At 42.7% G+C, this 13,125-nt stretch overlaps 1 long non-coding RNA gene across 3 annotated transcripts; it reads right to left on the bottom strand.

Moving 5' to 3' along the window:
• Positions 1-339: 339 nt before the first annotated feature.
• Positions 340-12,856, bottom strand: LOC118512527. 3 transcript variants are annotated; one of them, XR_004906309.1, is made up of 4 exons: positions 12,442-12,856; positions 12,328-12,383; positions 535-610; positions 340-441 (listed from the first exon to the last, which is right to left on the bottom strand). It is a non-coding gene; the product is annotated as an uncharacterized LOC118512527 (long non-coding RNA). The 3 variants fall into 3 exon arrangements; XR_004906307.1 differs by having other exon boundaries at positions 340-610; XR_004906308.1 differs by lacking the exons at positions 340-441; positions 535-610 and adding an exon at positions 9,712-11,960.
• Between the last annotated feature and the right edge of the window lie 269 nt (positions 12,857-13,125).

A 13,125-nucleotide genomic window follows, 5' to 3' on the forward strand; every position in this document is an offset into this window, starting at 1 on the left:
GATAGTAATTTATGGTTGCGTCTTAATGCTGAGCAGAGCTCTCGACACGTCTCAGCCAGCCAGTCAGTTACCCCGACTGACATTCTAGCATGCTGCACGGATCCACGTGGTGTGTGTGTGTGTGAAGGGCGAAACCGTTTGCAGCGTGCGTCTAGCCGGTGCCACATTTTCCCGGTGTAATGATCAATTTCTCATCCACCGTACCGGAACCGCTGGAAAGGCGACCGGCGGCAGCTGTGCGCGCGGCGTTGGTGAAGAATTTTAATTACCGAAACCATTGAAAACTGTCGAACCTGAGGCCGTGTGGTTCTCGGTGGTACACCACTAACAGACCACTACTGCTACAAGCGGAACTCCAGAAAGGGGGAAAATGATTCGGGTTTTTATTTTGCCATTTCTTATTGTTGTTTGTGCTGCTCTAGATTGATTCCCGCCGTCGGTCTGGAAAATTGAAGGGTAGAAGTGTTTTATTGCTCTTTTGATGTATTTTATCGTTAAATTATCCATCGGATCGGTTCAGATAATGTTCATTACGGGGAGGATCTCATCAGGCGCGTTTGTGCGTACGTCCGGTGGAGGGAAATCTTACATGATGATCATTAAAAAAACCCTGTCAGAGGAAACGGTGGGAAAACGTTAAAAAAAATGTACGGTGTTATAAATTCAGTAAAATACTTATTGCTACATTCCTTCTAAAAAATATTCCTTCTTTTTATAATATAAAGGGCTTGCATGTCCACAACTGCGGATGAGCAAAACAAACAGAACAACTGCCATCCACGAACATAAACCCTATGTTGCCACCCCATGACCTCAGTTGCAAGGGTCAACAAGCAGCGTGTAGTTAACCCTTCCGTCTTACACGAAACATTACCACGAAAAATGAAGTACTCCGTTTCTGTTTCTGGTCTGGACATGAAAACTGCGTGTTGGTTGCTGTTTGTTCCTCACAAAAAGGGCTATAAACCATACCAACGACGGTTTGGTTTGTTGGTAAGAAGAAGATATTCTAGGTTGTTGTTATGGTTTTGTAGAGCTTTGATTTAATTCGTTAGTAGAATTTCCAATATATTTCTCACACATCTTAGACATCTTAACTTTGAAATGAGGATCGCTTACTTAAGAGATTCTACTAGCGAGAGAACCGCGTTCTAAATCACCTGACGTTCACTGAGTAAGCCTTCATTGCGTGTTACAGAAGCACTACTCAACAGAATGCTACCAACCTTGTTTTCACCCACTAAACCCCTTAAGCAGCTCCCAGTAACACTTTCTTCCCCCCATTAACGCGAGTTCACAAAGGTGAATGATATATGTTGCAGGAGTATGTAGAGATGATCTGTCATGGCTTATGAAAACAGACGATCATTAGGATTGCTTGAAAGAAGATTTTAGAGTTCCCATCGTAAGTCCGCATACACTGTGGTTTTAATTCTCATGAGTTCTCCTTTTCCACAACGCCCCTGGCCTACACTCTTGACGAGCCGGTAGTATAAACAACTAAAGGTCAAGCGAGTGTTTAAAGCCAGCAACCGTACCAATGTGACATGGTCTGAACTTAGCACAGAGTGAGGTGTCTTGGCGATGTGAAACATTTCTACGTCAGAAACATCTTTAGGTGATGGGAAATTATTTTCGTAGCGGTTAAGCGTAGGATTATATTCTTCTAAGCGGAATGACAATGATGGGAATATGTAGAGTTTTTAACCCAGATATAATGCTTGTTGACAATACGGCGTCATGCCGTAATACTGGAATTATAAATATAATGCTTGTTATATTTTTGTCTAAAAAGTAAAGTTTAACAAAATATTACACCGGCATCAGGATTCAAATCTGGGTTTGATCAGTTTGGAATAAAACTTTGAGTTCCTATAAAAAAGACCTCCAAAAACTCATAGACCTCTTCTAACGGCACCCGTTACGTACTTTATTTCCTTGCAAAGCCAACAAAAAAGAACCGAACCGAAAATCACAACTCATCAAAATGCAGCGGCAAGCAGCGAACTTATTATCATCCCACTAAAGCGCTAAAATGAGTGCTTCCTCAAAAGCCCGATAGGAACCGAGGAAGAGAAAGATCAACAGCGCAGCATCAAACCGGCGGCCACTGCCCACCAGTATGCCGACATCCTACCGACCAGAGGAGAGTAAAAAGGGAATTGGGTGCAAAGGAAAACTTCCGGTAAAATATCAATTATCAGCGGAGATGGAAATTATTTATCATTACTGGGCAAAATATTGAGATTGGTGGCTTAAAAATCGGAAACGTCGGGGTCGGTCGTCGGTGCCTGTTTTTTTTTCTGCACTATGCTCAAATTGTGCACGGTCGATGATCGGCACCAGGGTTTGAATATACAGGAACCACCCCACCAAAAAAAAAAATCCCCATTGGGTAAAGTGGAGAAAAGAAAACTCCCAAAAAAGTGAGCTGTAAGGAGAGGAACTGCGGATGTCGGGTGCGATAATGTTACGACGGGAAGCGCATTGGGCATGGGTGGTAGGGCATGGGTGGAGGCGGCGGCGTCGGCAATCATTTCGGTTGGTAATTTCTTCCTGGATGCTGATTTCCGATTCGGTTGCGAGCAGGTTCGGTGGTGCAGGAGCATGAAAACATAAAATCTCTGGTGCTGGGCGAAGCAGCACTGGCGTACGGGAAAGGCGCACAGGAAAGAGTATTGGTATTTTACATACGAAGATATTTATCACAAGAAGTGATAATAACATTGAACGTCCGAACGCCTCATTCAATACAGCAACACTTGGATTAATAGCCATGATATTTTTGACAAATTTGTTTTTTAATTTACAAAAATGCTCTACAAGCTCTCCCGAATCAGTCAGAAACGCAAATATATTTTATCTTGACCTCGTTGCTCGTGCCCACTCGAAGATCTTAAGCGAACCATTGGCCAGTCCCGATAATTGTAAATGGTTCACGTGTCATTTCGATCCAATGGCTTAATGTACGCCGTCTTTAGCGTGTGTGGTACGTTTGTGGCCATAGCCGATAACGATGGCCGAAATCGGTCACGGGTTTCCGGATAATGAGGCTCAAGCGATTGCTGATGATGTTATTAGCTCTGGTGAAGAGGTTAAAGCAACATAATAAAAACAGTTTACGGAGGTATTTGGGGGAATTAAATTATAACATAAAAAGCATATGAAGTTCTACAAATTCTCTTTTATAAATTGTATTGCTTAATTATTCAGCTTAATTTTTTTCCAATACAATAAGCAGTCTGAACCATTTAATACTTAAATATTTAATTTTTAACTTAATTTTGCCTACGGTATCAAAATACAGTGTGTAACATAAATATGGGAAAAAGTAGTTTTTTTTTTCAGAATAAAAATGGACCTTCAAGAGATAATTAAAAAAGTTGTTAATCAAGCTTTACCAAAACATGCATATCTCTATGAATTATTTTATTTCTCTAATTCATCCAATCTTGAACAAAGTTTACACATGCTCAAAAATAAAAAAGAATTATATGCTCCATTTTATCTGCATGAAAGTGATTTTTATAGCGTTTTCTTCAGTTTATTTAAACGTTGGGACGTTATTTTTTGATAATTATAATTTTGAAAGGAATAAAATCTCAAAACAAATCTTTTTGGTTTTTGATAATAAAAGTCAAAACAAAACGAAATCTACCAACAAAACTCAAATCTAACAAATCAATTTTAAACATAGCTAATTATCCAAAAAAAAATTGATAAGGGCGATAATAAAATAAACAGCCAGATATCATCACGGGGACACTACAAATCGTAGACTCTGTGATAGTGTTTTGGTCAAATGTTTTGATTCCCATTATCGGGTATCGTATCTTATTGTTATAGCACGCACTGTAAATGTTATTGCAACATCCACTTGGCTTCAATACTCACTCGGTTAGACTGTTCTTTACTTTAACACTTTTTAAACATTACTCTTACCGCTTTTGTTCCATACGCTTTCATACCTGCAATTTTGCAGTTGTGTTGTTTGCTTAATATCGATCGATATAATGAAAATAGCCTAATAATTATTGTCTATTGACGTACATCTTAAGACGTAAGCATCAACCCCACACACACACAATTTAAGAAGGAAACTACGGAAAAAAATCATTCCCCTACGGAAGCTTCCGGGCAAATCGAGTAGGAAAATCATGGCTAAGCTCGACCGTTCCATTCTGATCCCCACCCAAGAGGGGGGAGTAAAAAAGCAAGCACAACCCATCATTGGGGATCGTTATTGGATTGGAAATATTCCCATTTCCATGGATTTGGACTGTAACAATGAGGCAAAAACATAAAATCAACCGTTCTAAACCTGGCGTTCGATAATCACGTGGAAGAAGCTGGCTATTGAGAGCTCCCTATACCACTTGGCTTGGATTATGGATCGATTCTAGGATTTCCCGCTTCATCCGTGGCCTCTCACCGGTTCCTCCCAACCGGTGGCAATTTGGGTGGCAATGGGATGGACTGCGGGGAATGGGAAAGCCTGGGAGCCTGGGAGTTCGCGGCCGACGTTTTGATTTCCTTCCGATCCATTCGGCTCCCACGGACTCGACAGATCGAGAAAACTCTCCCTCTTTGGTTCTCGCCTCCAAAGCCTCCTGTTCCTTGCAACCCTCCCATCCTTCCACCGTTGTTAAATCCATTCAGAAAAACTCGCAGCCAGGGCAAGGCACATTTTTCTCCCGCAAACGCAACGAAACACATTCTCCACAGTTGTTTGTTGTGGAATGATTGTTTCCATGGTGAATTTCCTACGATCCAGTGTTACTGTCCCCGTGCACACACACCCACACAACACTCGACGATCGCGGTCCGTGCCCATTAGCGGCTTTATGCCCTATCCATTCGTATCGCGGATTCATTTTCATTCTTGATCCTCCGCAGCTGCTTTCTACCGCAGCGCCACCGAACCGACACTTAATTCCTTCCCTGATGAACCACCCGTGTGCCGTTTGTTTGTTTGTTTGTTTGTTTTGCTTCGTTTTTAACCCGATCCGCCCGGTCGGTCGATCGGGATTGATGAGAAAATCGGGCCCCAGCCGTAGCTTCCCAATCTCCATTAGGCTTCCCATTTGTGGTGGGCAAAAATAGTAATCTTCGCAGGGAGTAGTAGCTGCTGGCCAATCATCATAGGGTCCGTCCGTGTGGTTTGGTTTCGTTCGAGGTGGCAATAAACGAACAGCAAAAAATCACACACACTCGATCGAGAAATAAACGCACCGAAAGTGTGTGTGAGTGTGTGCGCGCATCTGGTGGGGTGGAAGATTATATCTGTAACTATGTAACGTGCGATCGTTTCCGCAACAATCGTGAGCCTCAACCACACTCCTAGACCTAGCTCCGAGTGCCGGGACTTCCTGTGTGCGCAGCGTTTTGTTTACGTACGAACGTGCAACACTTTGCTGTAAAATTGCTAATGATAAGCGTGGATTAAATTGGAACGGATAGAGCCAACGAGCCGGTGTGTTCGATTTTCGGTCAACATTGTAGATTCAACAGCGATCGCAGTCGCCAGGCACTCGTCTATTATGGACGCCGGCGGCGTGAGGAATCGATTCAAGTTTGTTTGCTGTTTTCTGTAAGTGAGAATCCCTTAAATTATGCATCACGCTGCTATTTCGCTTGCAACTGCAACGGCTGCATTTACATGTAGCTTAAGAGATTATCATTATGCGGCGCTCGGGACGATTGAAGAGAGTAATTCCTGGTCCACGGGGAATTTATGCAAAGCTGTGCCCGTTTGCGAGATAATCAAGACGATCGGGTATCAAATCAACGATTTATAACGAGGATCTGGAGGATTCTGTTTAGTGCGTCGTGCAGCCGTGTTTGGAACAGAATTTGTTTTGTTTTGTTTGGGATAGAATTAAATCAATTTACAGCTTCCCGGATTGTACGGATTTGAGAACCATCTATAAATTTTGATTTAATTATATTTTGATTACACTAATCATGACAGAGGATCTTTGTGCAATGCTCTTTTATCAATCATTTCAAATTAAAATGTATAAATGTTTAATGTTTTGGACATGAGGTGTTCGTCTTATTTTGGTCAATTTTTATTACTATCACAGCCTTACACTGTTATCTCATAAGACTTAGACGTATAGTTAACGTATAAATTATTAAAACTATGCCAGATAGCTTTAATGAACAAATTGCAGCTTGGCCCATTGTAAGCGCAAGATAATTATAACTTCAAGTTATTCCAAGCAAATTCTATCGGCCACTCATAAGAGACGTTATTAAATTCGTTGGTTTTCAATTTCAATCTCTTACCATGGCCAATTATCTGTCCCTTTGACCTCTTAAAATTCTGGATCAAGACCAGGACATGCAAAGCACTTACCTTTCTTCGCGAAGTTTATAATTTCTAGTAGGTACTTCGAACTATATATTCAGAACATGACTGAAACCTTGACTTGGACACTGAAAACTTGAGTTTTGGCAAGAGTCGTTGACTCCGTACCGATATCATTTTCCTGAACAGAACGTGGCCTAAGTAAGCAAACGATTAAGAAGTGATCGTAAGACGCGGAGATATCCAATTTCCTCCCTGGAGGTTGAAGCTGATAGTTTGAACAAACATTCTATCGTAGTTTTGGCTATAACTTCCCCAAGTCATCGTAATCGTATTAACTTAAGTTTTGAAGTTCTCAGTTTTATGGGCAAACGATCACAATTCCAGCAAAGCAATTCTTCGTGCAGCAAATTTTGCAAACTTCAATAAGGGTACAAAAAAAACTTACCTAATTGCGCAAAGCCTTATTAAAATGAAGAGCATGGAAGCACAGATATGATCTCCCCGTGTTCTTATTCATGCTTCCAGGCGCAATGCATTTCTTGCTATCCATATCCATTACTTTCGCAAAATCATTTGAATTAGCCAGCTGCGTGCGTTACCAGACTCTGCTACCAATTCACGTCTCCATCAAACTACAGCACCCCATCCTTCCGAAACAGCAATCGACATATTGCTCAGTCGAATAATTATAAGCTTCACCTTCCACCCTTCCGACCAAATCGCTGCCGGAACGCTTGCCTTGGCGAGCCAACCTAGTTGCACACGTCATCATCTTCCGCTCCCTGTGCCTAGAGCCGGTGCTAATTACAAAGAAGTGCGCGGAAAGGATGGAAGCCAGATAGTTAAAAGCATATAGCTTCAAACACACACACATCCGAGAATAAGAACGAGCAGCTCGCAAGGTATATCACACTGGGAAGGAACACGAAATAAAAGCTTGGTTGGCGGCCATCTTGCGCCGGTCGGGTTGGCCGATTGGCATGAATTATTCCCTTGGAAAATGATTATCTACGCTTCACATTCTTTACCATTCGCATCAAAAACCATCAAACCATATCTCCTGCTTTCGTTGGCGCGGTTGATTCTTTGCGGAAGACGCTGTGTTCTTGGCCGTTTTTTTTTGCTTCTCCCGATCAAGTAATGAAGACTATTTTTGGATTTCATTCACCGCGGAGTAGTTTTGCAAAGCCTACAGTGAAAGCTTCTTACTGATGAATCTTTGGAGCATGATGATCCTTCCCAAGTGAAAGAACGCTTGGTGATCGCTGGTGATCTGCTGTGCTCGGCCACGTTTCCAGAATTTATTGGAGCACACGGTGTGGAAAGGCAATGGTCCGAGATTAAATCAAGGGTTCTGCACCACTACCCCGTTAAGCCTATCGCCATGCCCTGCGTGTCCTCCGCACCGGCAGATGTTGCCTCGGCTGCTTGTTCACCTTTTTTTCTCGCCCCATGGTTTTCTTACCCAGCCGAAGACGAATAAGTCACCTGTAGCAGCAAAACCCCATTCTCGTCCCGAGCAAGCGTAATAAAATTAAAGTGTTCAGCGGAACGAGTGTCGAGGGTTCGAGCTTTCCGGGGCCCGTGACAAGCAAGATTCCATCGTTCCCGTTCCATTTTGTGGTTGCTGTCGACGATGCGGAACCATGCCGATTTTCTTCCAGCCAGCGCCGAGTTGCCAGAGCTTGGCAACGGTCCGGGACGGTAAAGACCCTTCCGAGCATAGCCAGATGCCTTCCCCGGGACAGGTGGTCGAAGGAAAGCGTGCAGCAACGTAACCTTAGAACCTTCCTAACCATTGCTACTAAACGCGGCCCATAATGTGCTGGTAAGTTATTATTCTGGCAGAAGAAAGAGGTCGGTCCAGAACTCGAATGTTATTGCCGCGAAAAATGATATACTAAACTATTAACGTACAATGGCCCACCGGACCCAGGTCACAGGTGTAGTGAACGGGACACCCTCAACATTGCCACCTAAACTTACAGTACATTCGGATAGACCATACAATAGACTTGTCTAGAATGGATAGTTCTTCCCAGTTTTCGACCGTTCCTCCAAAACAACAACATTCCCGAGGCATTTTTAACAATTGAATGGAAGGATTGAACCCGCTGGAAGCCAGCTCTTAGGAGTATGTATGGGTGCATGGTGAAGAACAATTGCTCTACAAAACTCTTTTCGGGATCTCTCATCCCTAAGACCGGGTAGTCACCCGGGGATAACGTGGCGATCGCTTCCCTGAACAGTCGGGCGGGGAAGAAAGTGCAAGAAGTGGAACAATAAAACTTCAAAACAATTCCATCCATGGACCCATCTCCCTCCCGGTCGCCACCAATCTCGGCCGGGGGTAGATACGCGCCATCCTCACACACTATGGACACATAAATTGTTCCGCTTCGGAGCGCAGTGTGTCGTTGAACTGAAATCAGTGACTTCGGGGGTATTTTAGTTCATCTTCTTCTGTTTTTTTTTCTTCTTGGTTTGGTGGCCCTCTACACCCATTCACCAGAAGACCATCCCCAGAGCAATATCTGATCGAGAGCAGAATGCGACACGTTTCACGGGGCGTGAGTACACAGAATTTCGCCACGGTGCAGGTGTTCGGAATGTGGCGCACAAGGGGAAGACGACTCCAGGAAAGCTGTGGCCTTTTTTTTTTGAGGGAGGGAGTTGAAAAATTAATGAATCCCACCACCACCGACCGGGATGGTCTTGCTTGCGGTCTTAAAACAATGGGAATAGGCGGGCGGACGAACTACCGCCGGTTGAAGTTAGTGACAAGAAAATGTGGCACGGTGCGTTAATTATAGCCCAGAACTGGCGTAATGGCGTAAACTTTGAGCTCCGAACGCAAGGCGAGGGCACACCGGGGCTAAAAGTTTGATGTAAAGATACCGGTCAAGGAAATGGGAGTTTTTGATAATGGTACATACATACTTATCATTTGATTTACTAATTAACTCGAAGCGAAAGATTGTGTTTTTTGAGTGTTGTGTAGATCTCGATCGATTAGCAAGCAAGGTGACGCTTTTGGAAGTGAATGTTTTACAAATCCCTATCTTATTCCTATTCCGATATATAAAAAAGCTATTTCTTATAAAGTTTTGGAAGTATTCCGTCTCCAATCGCCCAAGAAGCCCGTCTGTATAAAATATCCCATCTAAAAACTCATACTAAATTCTACTTCAACATCATTGGGACCTCTTAGTGATGTCTTGAAGGATTAAAGATCTGCAACGTTAAATTCTGTACCAACTTTAAATTTTACTTCCAATCTCCTTCCCAATCGCTGTAACATGGAGGTACTTGATTTATTCTGTCTCACTCAATTTCTAGTTGACTCTTTTTCTCCATCTTCTTAGACTCTCTCCTTTACTTTATTATACCCGTAGCTTGGGACGTTCCGAAGGCCAAGTTGACAGCGGTGCCGGTCTTCATACGACGGGGAAGGGGTTCAAATCCCATCCAGATCGCCTCCCCGTACGCAGGACTTACTATCCACCTACGGGTAAAATCAAGTTACAGTAAGCCACAAATTACAGTCCGAAACCTTTCGAAGTTTCGAGGTTAGTGCTGAAAAGCTTAAGGCAATCAATCCCTATCCTCTATAACTCATCAAACATACAAAAAACAACCCATCAACGATAAGAACCATCTGGACAGGATTTTAATCTGGGCTGTGTGATTCACATCCAATTAGCAATATCGCCCCAAGGGGATCAATGTTCAATCCAAATAAAAATAATTTACCCCTAAGACACTCCAATCAATCACTCGCACCGGTCAAATTAATGTTCTGCACTGAATAAACTAAACCGGGCGCATCTTTTATGACTCAATTAGCAAACGTGTCCATAAATTATCTACCGCGTAATGATGACATATCGATTATTTATTGACCCGGCCGGCGGCCGGTAACGACCTGCGAAAATCCACTCCAGAGCGATATCTTAACAGCGCCGGACTGGAAGAAACCGTTTTTGTTTTTTTTTTTTTTTATCTGCTACTCATTCACTTCCCAAGCCCGTATGTTTGTTTGCGTACGCGGGAAGTTAATTTCTCCATTACTTTTACTTAAACGCTCTCTGCCCACCGCTTACGAACAACTCGGGCAGGCAGTTTAGCGGATTTTATTTGTGCCCAGTTCGTACCGCCTGCCGCTGCGAACCCATTCGATGGAAGATGCGCCATCGCGCTTCGTGTGCAGTTAATTAACTGCACCACATCCACAATCTCGTACGATCGCGCCACAAGTTACGCCGAACCGCTCGTATCTTACGCAGTCGCAGCAGCTTAAGATGAGGCACCAGACCGCGCGCGCGAAGACTACGAAACGGTGGCTAGTGCACTACCGAGACGGTTGGAAGGCCGGGCTTACAACACACCGGTAGTTTGATCAGTCAAATTACTTTCAGGATCAATTAAACAGAAATAAACATCCATTACCGACCGGGCCGGCCTTTTTGTGTAGTGTCGATGCCACAGTTCAGTCGGCTGCCGGTGTCATAATTATCAGTTGTAAAAGTGTACTTTATTTATGTGCTCATCTTTCGCCCGTTTTCCGACGCAAGCTGATTGTGTGAGCTCGGTAAGCTTCGTACACGCTGGGAAATCTCAGAAACAGAACCTGTACCGTTCCCGGGAGGTTCGAGAAGTAATTAAAAGTTCATGCTCGAGTCTCGTTTGTGAGTCTACCAGCGTACCAAACGCTTGTCTTGCCGGTGCTTCAACGACACCGGGAACAAGCTCACTGCTTCCCCGTTTAGTAGCATTAATGATCCTTTCCCGCAGCGTTGTGCATTAGAGCTGGATCAAGGTTCTTTCGAGTTGTTGGTTGCTTTTGAGAACAAATACACATTTGACGGATAACGGCGCCACTAGGCATGATGTAAGAGGTTTGGAGTGCGTGTGTGATTGAAATTTAAAAAGCTTGATGATAGCGGGATGTTTTAGGAGGAAAACATGCTTAACGAACGTGTCGTTAGGTGAGATGTGTTAGATGCTGCGCAACCTTCAACTGCAACCGGAAATGAAGTGCCCTTACTTTTAATTATTTCCTGAAGATATGTAAAACATGTTTAACACTTGCTTCCGAGGGAATAAAATAATTCACAACCGAGTGACGAAAAATAGACGTGAATTGTGGAAGTAAAGTAATATGTAAGTCGGGATGGGATCTGATACCTGTTCTAGCCGCATAGAAAACCATTTCCTCTACCATTCGACCGGCTGATCACCGCCAAGCCAATATTTTATCATGTTTTGATGAGCAATAAATATCATTTCAATAGTAATACTAAGATAATATCTATACAACCCTTCCTTACGATCAGGATAGAAATGATTGCTCCAGGATTAAGTAAGGGCTTCACTGTGGATGGATGAGCTTGAAAAAACACTCTGTTGGAGTTTGGAAACTGTAACTTTCCTCCTTGTGGAAAATCGGTGACGAGGGCAGCAAAGTTTGAAATTTTCCTCTGCAAAGCTTTAAGCTGCACCATATAGGAGCTTTAAAGCTCTTGTGCTTCTTGGCGAAGCTCGCACTCCGTAGCCTAAAATCGGTTTATCCGTGCATCGTACGAGATAATTTTTAGTACAACACGTTTTAGACCAACACCTGTTTGCTATGGCTGGTTTTTATCTAAAATTGGTAATGGAAATAATTGATTTATATTAATATTAAATATTTACTACTGCGTAGACAGTCCTCACGAGATCCAGCTACGAGATTCCCGGTCCTGCTACGTGAAAACCGAAGCCTAGCAAATGGCTGAGCCACAGGACAGCTATGCTCATTCAATAATTTTTCGTTTGCACAAGCATTTTACATTCCGATTGTTTGAGTCTACTGCAAATTTAAACCCTGTGTTTATAGTTCTGCAGGTACAGTTTGCAGGAAATAGAGGTTATTTCTTGTGTTCCGAATTTAATTTGGCGATAAATAATATTCCCAACATTGATACATCGACATGCGACCACATCAAGAACGTGAGCAAACATTCACTTACCGACAAACATCTAATGAACTTTCAGCAACCGAAGGACAAGCGGTTTCTGAAGAAAGCTGCAAGATAAAAAAAAATCCTTAATGCTACATATTATAAGGAACTTATCATACGTACCTTTCAAGTTTGTTCTTTGATTTTACAAAGCCAGTTCCAGCAGTAAACTTATTAAACAAAAATCTTCCACTTGTGGAGCAAATCATCAATTCGTATAAGGAGAGCGACCATACTGTGTTTGCTTAACAACGTGCGACGCTGAGGTTGGCTTAAGAGCAGATTGTTTCAATAGTTTCCGCGAAACGATTTCTCATACAGTTCGATAAGCTTCAGTACGCATGTAAAGTTTCTTTGTTGTAGAAACTGCTAGCAACAATACGATGAAAAATTAATATTTTTCAAGGAGCACAGACACAGACTGTAACACTACTCTTTCGGATTACGACCAAACATTTGCAATTAAATTAAAAGAAGCAATAGGACGATTTGGAAACAAGGCGCTTTTATCAACCCACACAAACTGAACATACACAGATGCTTCGGTATTTGTTTACAATTCAAAGAATCCGAAGATTCCAAATTGACGTTTCTCCATGGTTGTACTAAAAGCCCATTCCGCAGAAATGACAGTTTTAGCTTGGCTCTTCAAATTTAACCGCCAACGACCGTTCATAGGGACGTTTAAAATTAGTACAGTATTGAAAAACTCCAAGTATCAGGTTTTTAACATGTGAAAAGCGTAGGACCAGAGCATAATTCACATTGAATGAATAATTTTGTTAAGTTCTCAAACACTTTCATGTT

This window comes from Anopheles stephensi, chromosome 3, assembly GCF_013141755.1.
Source record: "Anopheles stephensi strain Indian chromosome 3, UCI_ANSTEP_V1.0, whole genome shotgun sequence".
Classification (NCBI taxonomy): domain Eukaryota; kingdom Metazoa; phylum Arthropoda; class Insecta; order Diptera; family Culicidae; genus Anopheles; species Anopheles stephensi.